Source organism: Opisthocomus hoazin, chromosome 2 (genome assembly GCF_030867145.1).
Source record: "Opisthocomus hoazin isolate bOpiHoa1 chromosome 2, bOpiHoa1.hap1, whole genome shotgun sequence".
In the NCBI taxonomy this organism is placed as follows: Eukaryota; Metazoa; Chordata; class Aves; order Opisthocomiformes; family Opisthocomidae; genus Opisthocomus; species Opisthocomus hoazin.
In genome coordinates, this window is record NC_134415.1 from 52,042,628 (window position 1) to 52,048,652 (window position 6,025).

Sequence of the window (6,025 nt, forward strand, 5' to 3'; positions counted from 1 at the left end):
GGCTGAACAAGCCCAGCTCCCTCAGCCTCTCCTCGTAGGAGAGATGTTCCAGTCCCCTCATCATCCTTGTAGCCCTCCGCTGGACTCTCTCCAGTAGCTCTTCATCTTTCTTGAACTGGGGAGCCCAGAACTGGACAGAGTACTCCAGATGAGGCCTCACCAGGGCAGTGTAGAGGGGAAGGAGAACCTCCCTCGACCTGCTGGCCACACTCCTCTTGATGCACCCCAGGATCCCATTGGCCTTCTTGGCAGCCAGGGCACACTGCTGGCTCATGGTTAACCTGTCGTCCACCAGGACACCCAGGCCCCTCTCTGCAGAGCTGCTCTCCAGCAGGTCCACCCCAAGCCTGTACTGATGCATGGGGTTATTCCTCCCCAGGTCCAGGACCCTGCATTTGCCTTTGTTGAACCTCATCAGGTTCCTCTCTGCCCAACTTTCCAGCCTGTCCAGGTCTCGCTGAATGGCAGCACAGCCTTCCGGTGTGTCTGCCCCTCCTCCCAGTTTGGTGTCATCAGCAAACTTGCTGAGGGTACATTCTAACTCTTCATCCAGGTCGTTGATGAAGAAGTTAAGCAAGGCTGGGCCCAGTACTGACCCCCTGGGGGACACCACTAGTTACAGGCCTCCAACTAGACTCAGCGCCGCTGATGACAACCCTCTGAGTTCTGCCATTCAGGCAGTTCTCAATCCACTTCACCGACCACTCATCCAGCCCACACTTCCTGAGCTTCCCTAGGAGGATATTATGGGAGACTGTGTCGCAAGCCTTGCTGAAGTCGAGGTAGACAACATCCACGGCTCTCCCTTCGTCTACCCAGCCAGTCATGTCATCGTAGAAAGCTATTAGATTGGTCAGGCATGATTTCCCCTTGGTGAATCCATGCTGATTACTCCTGATAACCTTCTTTTCCTCCACTTGCTTGATGATGGACTCGAGGATAAGCTGCTCCATCACCTTTCCCGGGATGGAGGTGAGGCTGACCGGCCTGTAGCTCCCTGGGTCCTCCTTCTTGCCCTTTTTGAAGATTGGAGTGACATTGGCCTTTCTCCAGTCCTCGGGCACCTCTCCTGTCCTCCAGGACCTCTCAAAGATGATGGAGAGTGGCTCAGCAATGACATCCGCCAGCTCCCTCAGTACTCGTGGGTGCATTCCATCGGGGCCCATGGATTTGTGGACGTCCAGATCGCTTAAGCGATCCCTCACACAGTCCTCCTCGACCAAGAGAAAGTCATCCTCTCTGCAGGCTTCCTCTCTTACCTCCAGGGCCTGGGATTCCTGAGGGCCGGCCTTAGCAGTGAAGACTGAGGCAAAAAAGGCATTCAGTAGCTCTGCCTTCTCCGCATCCTCCGTCACCAGGACACCCGCCTCATTCAGCAGCGGCCCCACATTGTCCCTAGCCTTACTTTTGCTGCTGATGTAGTTGAAGAAGCCCTTCTTGTTGTTTTTGACTTCCCTTGCCAGCTTCAATTCCAGGTGGGCTTTGGCCTTCCTCGTCGCATCCCTGCACGCTCTGACCACATTCCTGTACTCTTCCCAAGTGGCCTGCCCCTCTTTCCACATTCCATGGACCTTTCTCTTCTGCCTGATCTCTGCTAGAAGCTCCTTGTTTAACCATGCAGGTCTCCTGCCTCCTTTGCTCGATTTCTTTCTCAGGGGGATGCATTGCTCCTGTGCATGGAGGAAGTGTCGTTTAAAGAGCGACCAGCACTCATGGACCCCCCTGCCTTCGAGAGCCCTGGCCCATGGGATTCCTCCCAGTAGCTCCTTGAAGAGGGCAAAGTCAGCCCTCCTAAGGTCCAGGGTTTTGATCCTGCTTATCGCCCTGCTTCCTCCACACAGGATCCTGAACTCGACCATTTCATGGTCACTGCAGCCAAGTCTACCTCCGACCTTCACATCCTCAACCAGTCCCTCCTTGTTTGTTAACACAAGGTCCAGCAGCGCCCCTTTCCTTGTTGGTTCCTCCACCACTTGCATCAGAAAGTTATCATCGATGCTCTGTAGGAACCTCCTGGATTGCGCCTGCCTAGCTGTATGGTCTTCCCAGCTGATGTCAGGGTGGTTGAAGTCCCCCATGAGAACCAGGGCCTATGACTGTGAGGCTGCTTGCAGCTGCCTGTAGAAGGCCTCATCAACCTCCTCCTCCTGGTCAGGTGGCCTGTAGTACACACTCACTGTAATGTCACCAGTATGAGCCTGTCCCTTAATTCTAACCCACAAGATCTCAACTTGTTCCTCATTTGCCCCCAGGCCAAGCTCAATGCATTCCAGTTGCTCCCTCACATATAGAGCAACTCCACCACCTCTCCTTGTTGGCCTGTCTTTCCTAAAGAGTCTGTAGCCATCCATGACAGCATGCCAGTCATGCGAGTTGTCCCACCACGTTTCTGTGATGGCGACCAAGTCGTAGCCGTCCTGCTGTATAATGGCTTCCAGCTCCTCCTGTTTATTGCCCATGCTATGTGCATTGGTATAGACACACTTGAGCTGGGCTGTCAATCTCACCCCTGACCCTGGCACGCCAAGGCTGGGCTCATCCCTAGTGAGCTGGGCAATATCCCCTTCCCCCTTCGAACCTAGTTTAAAGCCCTCTCAATGAGTCCTGCCAGCTCGTGGCCAAGAATCCTTTTTCCCCTTTGAGATAGCTGCCATCCACCTGTTGCCAGCAGGCCCGGTGCTGTGTACACCTCCCCATGATCAAAGAAGCCAAAATTTGACCGATGGCACCAGTCCCTGAGCCACCTGTTAACCAGGTGAGTTTTCCTGCCCCTTTCAGTGCTGTTCCCTGCCACTGATGGGATGGAGGAAAACACCACCTGCGCCCCTGATCCCTCAACCAGTCGCCCCAGTGCCCTGAAGTCCCTTTTGATGGCCTTGGGACTTCTTTGTGCTATCTTGTCCCCGCCAACCTGCATTACCAAGAGGGGGTAGTAATCAGAAGGCTCCACCAGACCAGGGCGTTTCTTCGCAACATCCCTAACCCGGGCCCCAGGGAGGCAGCAGACTTCCCTGTGGGATGGGTCCGGTCAGCAGATTGGGCCCTCTGTTCCCCTCAGAAGGGAATCACCTATGACAATGACCCTCCTTTTTTTCTTAGTTGAGGCAGTTGTAATATGTGTAATACGTGTCTTACATGCAGAGTGCAGTGTTCCATAGTACAAAAAGATCAAGCATCTGTGTTAAACAGGACTGTAAAAACACCTTTCAGTATTTTTTTGCCTACTGAAATGTTGGTGGCTGGTTCATGAGCTGTTGTTTTGAAGTTTCAGTGCAAAACAGGTTTACTCCCAGTTTACTGGCATCTGTTGTGCATAAGCAGAATTTTGGAAGAAAACATGTCGCTTATCCTAATAGCAAACTAGATGGAGGAAATGTGAATGGGGAAATTAAAGTGACGAGTTCTTGGGTGGTGTTCATTATTATTGTTATATATCATTAAACTGAATATGAATCTGGGTGGAAAAAAATACCAGAGAAAAACTTTCATGGAGAGAGATAAAGTGCAAATCTTGCTAAATAAATTAATAATATTTTTGCTTTTTCATGAGGTTAAACATGGATTTTGTTTGCTGCCTAGTATCTTGAACTAAATCTGAGTTCTTGTATCCTTTTTCTGTTGCAGTGGTATGGCCATAACATGTTAGTACATGACAGTTACGAAGCACATACTCTTAAGGCTTCTCATTTTGGTGAGCGTGGAAAAAGCTATCTAATAATTTTGGTTTAAGTCAAAAGATCTATTTTCAATGCTCAGCTGCTATTTGTGAACTGTTTAACTCTTCTAATGCATGTTCAAATGGAAAAAATAACAACTTTAATCATTATTTTTAAAAGCATCATCTGAAAAACATTTTTTTATGTTTATTCTGGACTTTTTCTACAACCATATATAATCTCAAGCTATAGAATTCATTCTTTGGTACAAGTAACGTGGATGAATGACTTTTTTTAAAGTCAAAGCACATATTTTGCATGACTGCTTCTCAGAGTTTAAAAGTTATGCCATTTCTCTAAGATCTCGGAACAATGTCAGCATACAAGTTAAGACGGTGTAATATTGCTGATGACAGAAGTTAGTAGGACAGAATATCACGGTATCTTTTACATAGAAATTATCAAGACTGTGTCAGATACTTGGAGCTAATGCAGAAGTGTTTGTTCCACGCTGGTTACTGTTGACAGCAAAAGTGTTCAAGAAAAACATTTTTCACACTAATTCTGTGTGGTTTTGTCCTTTGTGGTGAATGGACAGTGCCTGTTAGAGGTGATCTAGAAGCAAAGATCTTCCTAAATCATCCTTACATATTCCTCTACACCTTTGTTATACTTCTTTCTAAATTCTGCAAGTCCGCCTGTTCAACCTCAACATACACATACCTCCTAGGGTTTATTCTCTGTGGAATGCTATCCTGCTGTCTTTTCTTTGCTTCTCAATTGTATCATGTAATTCTCTGTTTTAAGTATGTTGGCTTCCCAGTTGAATTTAAGCTTTAAAAGCACTAAGTAACCACCTTCTGTGCTTAACAGAAGACAATATTTGTGTTGCTCCTGTCTTTTGTATTATATGAATGCTTCCAACCACTCCTTTATCACTCTTACAAAATCAAACACATTTTTATGTACAGAGCTTTGAACAGCCACTTGACTTGACATTACAATCTTTCAAAATAATCCTATTTGTCTGCAGCAAAGCAAATGTGAATTCAGGCAAACATGGTGAACATTCTTGCTTTGCTTTTCTAGTATATTTATGCACCAAATAAAACTGTACCAATGAATTCTGAATCTGGATAAAGTTTACAGTCCTTTTGCCCAAGCCAAATCCTAAATTTCTGGATCACTCGTCTCATTTCTCTCTACTGTGTCTTGCCAAAAAGATAAGAAACATGTTGGCACAGAAGAAAAATTATTACTTGGACTGTTCTCCCAGCCAATTAATCTGTTTTATATAAATGCAGCTTTAACAGAAAAATCCAATTAAGTAAACAGAAAAGATTGGTAAACAACAAGCAATATCAAAATAGCATTAGACCCAAACTAGTAATAAATGGCATTAATTTTTTATTAAGTGTCCTCCCACTTTAAATTATTAACTCCAGATGACAGGCAAGTTTAGGATGACGCATGACATTTTGTGTTAATTTAATCCTGCATAGATCTCGCTGTTGGGGTGATCAGATCTCCATGATCACATTACTGTTCATTCATACTCACAGGCATAAGTAATAATAAAGTAATTACTAATCTCCTTTGCATTATACAACTGAGAAAAATCTGTCAGAGGAATAATTAACGTATGAACAAAAAGGCTGTCCTGTAAGCATAACATTCCATTGCACTCTGAGCACATAACAGCACAACAAATATTTTAACTGGCAAGCCTTTGTAATAAGCAATAACAACTGCTGTAACACTCCTCTTGCTCTTTGAAAAGTATTTTGACTTTCCTAGCTTATAAGAGTGCTAAGGCTCGCTATTCTTGCCTTACCAAGGCAAAAAAATGAGGAACGGGCATGATGAAGTGACCCCTTCAGCGGCCTCAACACTCAGTGGGCTGCATGTCTCTCAACACTGTAGCCACACTCCAATTGCCAGACCCTGCTACAGGATCCACGGTCAATCCAGCTGTTAAGATAAATTACTAAAAAGATTCGGGTGGCTTAATTACAATCCTTTGTTTTGAAATGCGGGACTTCTTTGTGGGGGTGTTTTAGTTTTGAAAATGAGAGGCACAGAACAAGGTCTTTGGGGAAAAAGAATTCCAAATACATGTACTTTTTTCAAGTGTGAGTTTAAGCCGGCGCCAACTCATGCAGCCATGCTCCTAAAGGAAGGGCCCTGAATTTTTGACAGACCGTGTAAGATGCAATAACTTTTCCATGCTGGGCCTGGGGCAGCCTGACAAGGCTTCACTGGTGTGAAGGTGCCACGAAGTCTCCTAAAGCACCAAGGCTGGGAGGGGGCGGCAGCCCTGGTGCGGGGGTCCCCTCCCTCAGTCTGGGCCTCCGTTTGGGCCGGTGTCC